Below are 12,280 nucleotides of genomic sequence, written 5' to 3'. Positions count from 1 at the left end.
TTCATCGGTTCAGTTGGAAAAACGACTTGCAGAGCACCTGTACCACTCCTCCATCTGCTTATTCTCCATCAGCACCATCCACTCCACCCTCTACTCAGAATCCTTGCCTCACGTTTCCATTTGCTCCCATAACCCTAGTTTTTGTAACATTGCTTCAGTCTTCTTTGAACCAAATCCAGCCATATACACCTGTCCACAACTCCATCCACCAAGTCCTAGACCATCTCCAACCCTTATCCTACCTCCATACCCACTCCTTCATCTTTCTCCATCCATCCATCCTCCAAAATCCCATTTCTGAACATCCTGTAGAAAGTTACAGAACATCATGTAGAAAATCACATAGATCCTGTAGAACCCTTGCAGACTTCCTGTAGAAGCTCACGAATGAGGTTTCTTGATAGCCAAACTCTGTGAAACTCTCTGGAAGGATGTTAGGGACCCCTTAGGCCCTCTCTGAACCTTCTTGACCTCCTCCAAGCATTTCTTCTCGTCCATCCACCTCTGCACAACCAAAAACAGTCAGATCATATGCATAATAACTCTGGCAACTTATTCAAAAATACAAAAAGATGTTTTTTTCAGATGTTACTATAGAAGTAGCTTAGATACATGTATTTACCTTCCTAGAAGTCAATGGCATTTCTTTCAGTAGCTTGCATCCTCTTTCTTGCATCAGTAGGGTTAGCTGGTAGAATTAGGGTTTGCTAGGATTTACGTTTCCTGTTAGCTTTCCAGTTTCTTTCTGCAAGTAGATCAGCCTTCTTTAAGTTAGCTTTCATCCATCAGTTAAAAAGCTTCTTCTCAGAGCTCATAGAAGTTGGCTTAAGCCCCTAGCGGACTTGTGCCAGCTGACCAAGTGACAGCTGCGACAAGAGCTAGTACTTGTGCATACAGCACTGTCGCTTCCAAGTTTGTTACAAACTACCGGGTTGATAAAAGTAAAGAAGGGAGTCCCAGGAGTTGTAGCATTATTGCTGCAATACTGGAGCTCACCACTCTTTTTGGCGCCATTGCCGGGGAAGTGTCAGAGTATTTGTGATTGCTGCTTTTCTTCTATTTTCCTACTCTCGCCTTCTGCTAAGTAGTTTATTTCATTTCCATTCTGCAATTTCATTTCTGCAAAAGTAAATTAGACATTTCCTGCTTTCATAGATTAACCTTTCAATTCTGCAAGCGTAAAATAGAATTTCAATTTTGCAAGCGTAGTCTAGTATTTCCTTCTCGCAATTTGATTTCAGCAAAATAGATTAGTCTTTTCCTGCTTTCATTTCAATTCCACATTCTCATTTCTGCAAGATAGATTTTAGTTAGTTGCAATTCCATCTGTTTCAGTTTTCCAGGTACACGCAGAGAAAAAAAGCAAAAACAACCAAAAATCCTTTCATGCCTCGTAGGAACAGAGATAATACTGGAAAATTCCTACCCAACACCCCCACCACTTCACTGCGTCACCCTTCTCTCTTCTTTGGTGGCAGTGATCCAAAAGAACCTATAGGTGAATCTCCTGAGATATACGAAGATCCTATAACAGAAGAGGAGCAAGAAAACATTCCTTTTGAGACCATGGCTGACAATAAAAATGGTAGAAATGATGATGAGAGAATAGAAGGTACCTTCCCCATCCGAGAGACTAACGGGGACATGAAAATGAAGAACATAAGTCCCTCGGCCTTACCTCATTTCCATGGATTGACCACTGAAGACCCTGATACCTTCCTGTTTGAGTTTGCTGTCCTTTGTCGAACTTATGACTATACAGAAGACGAGCAAAATTTGAAACTCTTTCCCTCTACCCTCAAGGATGCAGCTTTACACTGGTTCATGGGGTTACTTGGAAACAGTATCACTACTTGGGCTCAGATGCAGCAAGCCTTTAACAACAAATACCGGGATTACTGTAGGTCAAAGGAAACCAAGGGAGAAATCTTTCGGATGACCATGGGAAATGATGAGTCTTTAGAGGACTATGAGGAAAGGTTCCAACTCAACTATAAACAGGCTAGGTGCACACTTAACCCTGAATCTCTAAAGCTGGTTCTGCTCCGAGGAGTCCCTGAAGACCTTCTAGATACCCTTCACATGCTAGCTGGAGGAGACATTTACCAACTACCTTATGAGGACATAAAGACTGTGTTTAGAAACCACTCTAGGGCAGCCCAGAAAAGAGGTAGGGGGAATCCACTTTCAGCTAGTACTACCTTCTCCAAGCATGAGTTTGCTAATCAGATGGAAGACCTCAAAAGTGAGATGAGATAGACCATTGCCATGCAACTTGATACTTTCCGAATCCAACAAAAGAAAGAGGAAGCTGAGAGGGCTTTGGCCATTTTCTGTCCCAGATGTACGAGGAAGCACCCTAAGAACGAGTGTCCATTGCACTCAGTAGAGGTATGTTTCGTTTGTGAGGAGGACCACCCCACAAACCAATGCCCAACCTTACCCGGATTCAAAGCCATGTACCAAGGGACTGAGGCACCCACTGAACCTCTCTACTTCCTCAACCAAAGGAGACCGCATGGACCCAGACCTTACCAGTAGGGGATGCAAGGGACATCCCAAGCTTATTATAGCCCCAACCAATATGCTCACATGCCTTCTTGGGGTCCCCCTACTCATCCTTCCTGGTCTGCACCTCCTCCATGGTCTTATCCACCTCAATACCATACTCAACCCACTGCTCATTCGTTTCACTCACATGTCCAGCCACAACCTCAGTGGAATGCACCTCAATCGGGGTGGAGGCCCCAATACAACTCTCCTCCCGCCATTCTGCCTCCACCACTGGCTCAACCACAACCATTACCTCCTGCTCCTCCAAGACAACCCCAGATGCTTGCCCAACCAAACCCGAACCCCAACAACTGACAGGCCCAACAGGTATACACTGGGGAGACAACATGTCCTACCTATGCTGTGGAGATCCATGAGATCAACTTGCGATCCGGGAAGACCCTTCCAGATCGCCAACCTCCTCCCCCAGAGGACGAGGAAGACAAGTAGGAAAGTGAACCCAAAGCCATTCCACCCTTTCGTGAGCGACTAACAGTAACCACACAACCAAACCTAGAGGAGACTGAACTTCTGGGGGAACTAAAACAGTTATGTGTGAAAATACCACTTCTCCAGGCCATCAAAGATGTACCGATATACAACAAATTGATTAAGGAGAAGTGTTTTAGACACCCAGGCAGGAGAGAAGAGATGTCATGCCTCGACTATCAAGTAATGTCATCGGACCATAATTCCCCATACCTTGATTGATCTAGGGGGTGCCATTAATGTGATGACTAGGGACACCATGCTTAAACTCAACCTTCAGAATTCCTTAAGGAAGACCTCGACAGTCTTGCAGTTGGCAGATCGCTCCACCGTGACTCCCGAAGGGATTGTGGAGGATGTCTTGGTCTCTGTTGACTCTTGGGAATAACCTACAGACTTCTTGATCCTTTAGCCAAAGGCTAAGCTCACTAGATACGCCCTCATTTTGGGAAGGCCTTGGTTAGCCACTACGGATGCTTACATCAGTTGCCGAGCTGGAAGCATGACCATCAAGAATGGGCATATGTCCAAGCAGCTAGTCCTATATCCTCTTGCCCAACCTCTGCTAGAACATGAATTACCACTCTGGTTGGAAGAAGGAGATGAGGATGAGGTCTACTCTGCACCATTGTGCACAGTAGAAACCACTAGGGGGGGTCCTCAAACCGAGGATGATTTGATTGAGACTTTGATTCAGAATCCACCTTCTAGTGCACTGTCCTTAGAGGAATTGGTGGAGGATGCCCAGGCCAGCACCTTAGTGGACCTCTGTGTGACTGATCCAACCTCTCCTAGAGTTAAGAATGTGGAGTTTGGTCCCGGAAGAACTTTAAGGATCAGCTCCTCCCTATCTCCTTCCCAGGAGAAGGAGCTGTGTAGCTTATTGAACAATCATTTAGATGCTTTCGCCTGGAGCTATAAGGAGATGAAAGGAGTCCATCCTTCGGTCTGTACCCATCAAATCTACATCAAAGAATATTGTAAACCAGTCAGGCAGCCTCAAAGGAGAATGAATCCAGCCCTTAAAGACATTGTCAAAGAAGAACTGCAAAAATTATTGGATGCAGGATTCATCTACCCTATCTCCGATAGTGAGTGGGTTTCGCCTCTAGTGCTTGTGCCCAAGAAGAACGGGAAATGGAGAATCTGCGTAGATTACCAAGAACTTAACAAAGCCACCAAGAAAGACCATTTCCCTTTTCCTTTCATAGATCAAGTATTGGATGGACTGGCAGGGAAGAAGTTCTTCTCTTTCCTAGATGGGTTCAGTGGGTATAACCAGATCCAAATCATCCCGGAAGACCAAGATAAAACCACCTTCACCTATCCTTGGGGTACCTTTGCCTACCGAGTCCTTCCCTTTGGGCTATGCAATGCTCCTGCCACTTTCTAGAGAGCAGTATTAAGCATCTTTTTTGAGTTGGTCCATGATTTGGTAGAAATCTATATGGATGACTTTACTCCTTATGGGTCCAACTTCCAAGAAGCATTGACCAATCTGGGAAAAGTTCTAACCAAGTGCATTGAGATGAACCTATCCCTCAGTCCTGAAAAATGTGAATTCTTGATGACTGAAGGGACCGTGCTAGGTCATACCATTTCTTGGCAAGGATTACAGGTGGATCCTAATAAAATTGCTATCATCCAAAAGGTCCCACCTCCTCAAAAGGTAAGAGATGTTCAGAGTTTCCTAGGCTTAGCAGGATATTATCGAAGATTCATTAAAGACTTCAGTAAGCTAGCCTCGCCTTTGTTTGGACTCTTAGGGAAGGATGTTGAGTTTAAATGGACTGACAACTATCAAGGGGCACTGGATGAGTTGAAAGATAAACTGGTGTCCGCCCCAATCTTGAGAGGTCCAAATTGGGCCCTACCTTTCCACATCCACATTGATGCCTCGAACAAAGCCATAGGGGCAGCCTTAGGACAAGTTGAGGAGAAACTCCCATATGCCATATACTTCGTCAACAAAAACCTGTCCAAGGCAGAAATGAACTATACTATAACCGAGAAAGAGTTCTTGGCTGTAGTCCATTCCCTGAACAAGTTTAGACACTACATCACTGGTTATCAAACATTTGTACACACTGATCATGCTGCGATTAGATATTTAATGAATAAGCCTGATGTCAATGCTTGTATCATTAGATGGTTACTTTTGTTACAACAATTTGATTTGACGATTGTTGACATGCCAGGTAAAGAAAATGTTGTTGCTGACTTCTTGTCTAGATTGGACTTGCCTACATGTGAAGACGGAACAGTGGATGACCAGATGCCAGATGAACACCTGTTTGCTATCTCAGTGCTCTCTCCATGGTTTGCTGATATAGCAAATTACTTGGTCTCAGCACAGTTCCCTCCGCATCTATCCTCAAAGGAGAAGAGCAGAATTGTAAGGAAGAGTGCCCCGTTCACTTGGATCGGGGGAAACCTGTTTAAACTTGGCCCAGATCAGATTTTGAGACGTTGTGTTAGGGAGGAGGAAGTATTTGAAATCCTCCTAACCTGTCATGATGGACCTTGTGGAGGCCACTTTGCAGCCAAAAGGGCTGCCTTCAAAATTCTACAGGCAAGCTACTATTGGCCTACTCTTCATCAAGATGTCAGAAGATACATTAGCCAGTGTGACCGATGTCAGAGGATGGGGAAACCGACTCCAAAGGATGAAATGCCTCTCCAACCTCAAGTGACCTTCGAGCCATTTGAGAAGTGGGGCATGGATTTTGTGGGTCCTATCAACCCTCCTTCAAAGCAACGGTCTTACATCATTGTGTGCACCGACTATCTAACCAAGTGGGTAGAAACGAAGGCAATCAAAGCAGCAACAGAAGAAAAGGTGGATGAGTTTCTGAGGGAAAATATCTTCTACAAGTATGGCTACCCAAGAGAGTTAGTCACAGATCAAGGAAGCCAGTTCACCTCCAACTTGATTGAAGATTTTCTCGCTCATCACAAGATCAAGCACAAGACTTCTACCCCCTATCATCCTCAAGCAAATGGGCAGGTGGAAGTCACTAATCGAGCATTGGAAGGGATTTTGACTAAGGTTGTGAGCAGTAGCAGAAAGGATTGGGCAGATCGCTTGGTTGAGGCCACCTGGAACTACAACACCACTTGGAAGACCACAACCGGTTTCACACCTTATGAGCTGGTCTACGGGAAGAAAGCTTTGCTGTCCATAGAGTTCGAGTACAATACATTAAGGGTGGCAGCTTAGCTGGACCTAGATCTCAGCCATGCTCAATGTGAAAGATTATTGCAGCTGAATGGATTAGATGAACACAAAATGCAGGTCCTTCTCCACTCAGAGGTAGTTCAACTCGAGAGGAAGATATGGCATGACAGGCATGAAAAGCAATTCCAGCTGGGAGATTGGGCGCTGCTGTATGACTCAAGATACAAGGATTTCAAAGGGAAGCTGAGGACGAGATGGTTAGGACCGTATACAGTGGAGAAATGCAATGAAAATGGTTCAGTCCTTATCAGGACCATTGATGAAGAAGCCATCCCCATGCTTGTCAATGGGCATCGACTGAAAATCTACAAGAAACCCCTTTCAAGGCAGGAGTTCATTGAAACTATGGAAAAATCAGTGCTGGTAATAGAGCAGGGTTCTGCCTCTGTTCTGGCCACACCTTGAGCATCAAAAAAAAAAAAAAATGGAATAAAAAGATCCCTGGACGAAAACCTCTCTGAGGCGGCCAGGGCAGGTAGTGAGGGTGAAAACCTCATGGAGGCGCCCCTGCTGTCTCTCAGAAAATAAAGAATTTGAATAAAAATATCCTTGGGTGAAAACCTCTCTGAGGTGCCCAGGGCAGATAGTGGGGGTGAAAACCTCATGAAGGCGCCTTTGTTGTCTTTAAAAAAAAAAAAAAAAAGAGAAAAAGAAAAAGAGGAAAGAAAAAAATAAAAGAAACAGGTCTAATCTCTGAAAAATTATTGCAGGTTGCAGGAAATACAGTGCTGATAAAGAAGGTTGTGAAAAACAAGGACAGGGGTCCATCCCAAGCTACCAGACATCCTCACAGACACTCCCTCCATGGCCACTCACTTTTTCTAGGATTTTGACACATTCAGGTCAAAATTCAACCTCCTATAGGAAGTTTCAGGGCTTTCTACAAGAAGTTCTGCATTTCTACAGGAAACATCCTGTAGAACCCTTGGGCAAGCAAAAATCGATTCTGGAACGGGATTTAAAGCTTGAGGTTTGGTGATGAGGCCTGCAACCACCCCTCTCTTCCATCCATCACCGGGTTCATCACTTTCCACTGCCATGCAACGATCTGGTCATGAATTCCTACACAGTCATGCAAAGAGCCCTGTTTTCCCCAAGGGACAAATCAAGCGTTCAAAGGCTTGCATACCCTACCTGTCAAAAGCTCCAATAGGACCCTTCATCCGTGATCATAGCCTTTCCCATTCAGCATGCAGCCCAGGAGGAGAAGCAGCTACAGGATGTCCTACAGGAATCCTGTAGCAGTTGATCCGCCTGGAATACACACTATGGAGTCAAGAGCAGTTGAAATCAACATAGGAGGCATGCAACCAGTGCCGCGTAAATTTGAACACCTCCTCGACAGCTGAGAAAAGACGGGGCCGTGCATGCAACGTTCACCACCAGAGGACCGGGTCCTGAAAGCCTTGCATCCAGCATCAGCCAATGAACGAAGAAATTCCAACACCTGTGCACGAAGCAACAGTGAGCAAAGCCATCATTTCACGTCTAGAAACCTGCGAAACACATCCACGGCCACACAGGTAAGTGCCTAACCTTATTTCATCAAATTGCATAAGCTATACTATGAACACTGCATATATGTGAATGGTGCGGATTGAACGAATGCAATGGCCAGTCAACTGGCCACCCACAACCAGTAGAATTGCCTTGTGGGATTCGAACGAGCTCGGTTACGCTCGATTCCGCCAGAAGGACATGGAGCCAACACGTGGGAAGTGTCTAGTCGGAGAAAATCAGCAGATTTGCAGTGAAATCGGGGGACTGACAGGGATGACGGAGGGTAATGGCGAAGATAGACATTGGCGGTCAGAGACACGCCGGGGAATGATGGCCGTGACGTTGTCTAACAACTCGGCCTGGACACCTCACCCCCCGTGCCATGAATTGCGCCGTATTTCAAAATCATTCGACCAGAGCACTCACATTAACCACTGTCATTTACGCCTACCACTGGTTTTCAGCAACGTGAGCGTCCTCCTCCTATGCAGTTCGTAGCCTGAGTTTCTCGGCCCGGTTCAAAATCTTCCCGCGTCCCAGGCTTTCTCAGAAGCACCGTGACGTCCTCCTGAAGCCGGAAAAAGCTCTCTACAGGAAGGAGCTCTATAGGAAGCATAGCATACCCTCCCGGAGCAAAGAAACCTGTATCTTCTGTGTCGAAATTAGAAATTTCGAAGAGAGGTAGGCTCGAACATGCCATTCCCATGCTTGATATTTCGAAAGGTGGTGAATTAGCTTGTTTGAAGTGGAAAAAATTAAAACCAGTCTACCTGTGGGTCAAGAATGGTGGTTTGCTTATATGATACACGGAATTTCTTTCAAATGATGCTGCATCACATTTTCCTCCACGATTCCTGTTAACCAATTCTCTCCATGAACGATAAACTGCTGTAAGGCTCACCTGTGCACATATAATTTTTTTTTTTTTTGTGACTGTTATGTGGATGGAATAGAAAAACAAGCTCTGCACCCTATCTATGAGAGCCTAATTTCCTTTTGACAAGTCGAGTTTTGGGCAGCAGCAGTAGTATAACCAGGAAATTGGTGAAAGGGGAGATACAGACAGCTGAGAAACCCTGTCCTGAGAATCAAAGGAGGAAACCATATCAGAATTTCCATTCTAACCAGAGCTCAAGCCAAAACAGAGTATTTGAGTATTTTTCACCATGCCAAGAGGGTTTATCAGAAAGGAACCCTCAGATTCCAAGAAGTTGAGAGAAACTCCTGAGGTGGTAGACCTGTTTACCTGTGCAAAGTGGATGACCTTTTGTGACAAAATTCAAGGTCACGATGATGAAATAACAGAGGAGTTCCTAAGGTCCCTGCAGCCCAAATCAAAAACACTGGCCACTGTAAATTTCAGAGGATTGACCTTGAAACTCACCCCACAACTCATTAGTCGGGTCACTGATTTGCCATTGGGGATACCCAGGGATAAAGAGGAAAGGAAATTGGGCCAGAGGGCCAAAAAGGAATTTTTCCTACCAAAAGAACAGTTTTCAGAGGATAAAAATGGGGTCCGGAGAGCTAGCCTACATCCATTTTGGAGCGAGGTCAGCCTTCAGATTATGAAATACATTACCTGTGAGGGGCGATTCAGTATTGTATATGGTTATCACTTCCGGTTGCTCACTGAACTCAGGCATAAGATGGATTTACCCACAGAACAAAAATTAAGCCTCCCATACTTCCTCCTACAGTCATTGATTGAGTGTGGCACAAAACTGAAGGAAGGGACACCAGACCAGCTGGCCCATCATGGGCTTATCAAGCTTCTAGTAGAAGATGCCCTCCATACTTATACTGTCCCTCTCTCCTGGGAGATTTTTTGCAATATGACCAAGGATGATGATATCCAGATTCTGGCTGAGGAACTCACTTCATCCAGCAGTGAGGAAAAGGAGCATATTGAGGTAGAGAAGCAAACTAAGGGTAAGGAGGCTAAGGGTAAGAAAACCTAGGACAGGCCACCACAGGAAAAGCAAGAAGAGAAACAAGAAAAAGGCCAAGCTACTGAGGCCAAAGCTGTGGGTGAGATAAAAGCACAAATGCCAAGGGAGAACCAGTTGCAAATCAGGGTAGAAAGGACTGAAAAGGTCCAAGCAAGTGAGGGCACATCCAAGGAAACCACAACAAAATTGAAGAAGAAGAGACCCCCAGCCAAGCAAGCCAAATCAGTAAAAACCGGTTCTACAGGAAGCCGGCAGACTGTTTCTACAGGAAGCCAAACTGCTTCTACAGGAAGCCAGAAAACGGTCACTACAGGACTTTCTACAGGAAGTCTGGGAAAAGGGCAGAAGAAGGAGAAATCACCCGAGATTTTAGCTAGGGAGGCAGCAACTGTGCTGGCCACCCTCAGCACATCTCCCAAGCAGAAGGAGAAGCGAAAGAGGGAGCTTCCACTATATTTTAAGGCGAGAAGGAGCATGAGGATTAAAACTGGCAGACCCCAGCCACCGTCCAAAGAACCAATCACCATTGTAGACACCCCTACCACACCAAAGGAGAGGTCCCCCTCCAAGGCAGCCATCACTTATGAACAGGGAAGCCCGAAGACATCCACCTGGAGGGAGAGAATGAAAATGTTGGACACAAAGGCCTCTCTACAGGATGCTGAGACTATTCTACAGGAAACACTGGCTAGACTAAAGGAGACCGAAGCAATGGAGGGTGAGGCAGCTAAATCACCTCAAAGGGAAGAAAAGGTAGAACACATTATGGAACCTAGCCCCCAGCCCAGCTTGGGCTCCTATTATAACTTCTTGGAGGCCAGAAAGATCATTCCTAAAAAATTCACAGTGCCACTTTTCCTTGCACTAGAAGAAGAGAGAGTGAGGACCCACACTTGGATGAAAATTGCTAAGTCCAAGGGTGTGGCGGATATAGGTCCTCTGGAGGAATAGCTCAAAGAGGCAAGGAGGGACTTGGCTCTAGTACGGCATGTGGAGAGCAGCCAGCTGGTCAGGCTACAGGAAGAAAATGAGCTTCTTAGACAACAGCTACAATTACAGGGACAGAGGAAGGGAGACAGGTCTCATATCTTGGGAGAACAACAACAGCAGGAGGAGCCCACAACAACCAGAGATACCCCTGATGAACAACAGGGAAAGGAAGGGGTGCAGACTGAAGTTGAGATACTGAATCAGCAGCTACAGGAAAAAGAATTGGAGACAATCTCTGAAACAACAGATATAAGAAAAGGAGGCCCAACTGGCCTGCATGGCCAGCTGGGCAATGGAAGCTCTGCAGTGTAGGTAGCCTACCAAATCCTATGCCCTATACCTCAAGGATCAGTGGTTACAGTTTCAGATCAATACCTTGGCTCAAAGGGGCATCACCCCATTCCAAAATTATCATCAGTTTGTAGCTCTATGTGGCAGTAGTTCATCTGAGGATTGGGCCAAATTATCAGAGATCTACTTGCACAACTTTGCCCTTCCAGACATGAATGCATGGGATCCTAACACGGTGGTAGGGGATGTCCAGCTTATGGCCATGTCCTCTTGGATGAGCCATGAGGAGAAGAGAGCAACAGAGTTCCGCAGTATCATAGGCAGAGAGCTCAGTGAGCCTCTCATGATCAGAGCAGAGCCAAATGACCCATCAGCAGTGATAAGCGCCCACCAGCACTTGGCCAACAGTCCTTAGGATCTACTGGAATACATTGGGCAATAGGCTCAAGCCATTGCCCACTTTGAGGACATGGAGAGATTGTTGGGAGAAAACTGCATGCATGCCTGCAAAAGGCGGTGGAATACACTGCCTCACAGCCTGAAGATAAAAGAATACCACTCTCCCACCAGGATGAGGGAAGCCTTGGCAAGGGTACCCCTCTACAAACAGTTGATGCAGAACTTGCAGGCCAATTGGATTGGCTTGAAATTCAGTCCTCCTTTACTTTTGGGATTGCTAGAAGGAGTGAAGGAAGAGGAAGAAGGTAGACAATGGGAGGAAGTGGAAAGGAAGGCAGGATTCCACGACCGGGAAGAGGATATCACAACAGAGGCTTGGGACGTGAGGGAGGCGGTCAAAGCCATCAAGGATGATGAGCTGGACTAGTTTCTCAGAGGATGAGCAACCGATTTAGCAGGGGGTGATGATGAGCCCCCAAATTGGGTAACTTATTGGGCTCATTTTGCCTAATTGTCCTTGTTCAATCCTCCATTTTTCATAGATTATGCATGTTTTTTAGTATGTTTGTGTTATTTGAATGAATAAGGGTGGTCACTCTACCTAGGAGGCTAATACGTGGTTATTTCAGGATTTTTGGACAAATTTTGGAGCAAAACCAAGAAATCATGGGTCAGCTAACATCCAAGCTTGAGGTGAGGATTTGTAGGGAGGTTGTCTCTTGCATTAAATGGCCTTCCTCGAAATCTCCACCCTCAACTCCGAGCTCCACAGGCCACCAAAACGAGTTTTAAAGGCAGCCAAGTAGTTTTGGGAAGAGTGACTGTTTACTAGCAGTTGGGACAGCCGAGTCCCTTGAATCTAGGAGGG

This window comes from Pinus tabuliformis, chromosome 1_2, assembly GCF_031772625.1.
Source record: "Pinus tabuliformis cultivar Carrire ecotype Pingquan chromosome 1_2, CPIR1, whole genome shotgun sequence".
NCBI lineage: Eukaryota > Viridiplantae > Streptophyta > Pinopsida > Pinales > Pinaceae > Pinus > Pinus tabuliformis.
This window is presented reverse-complemented; position numbering follows the sequence as displayed.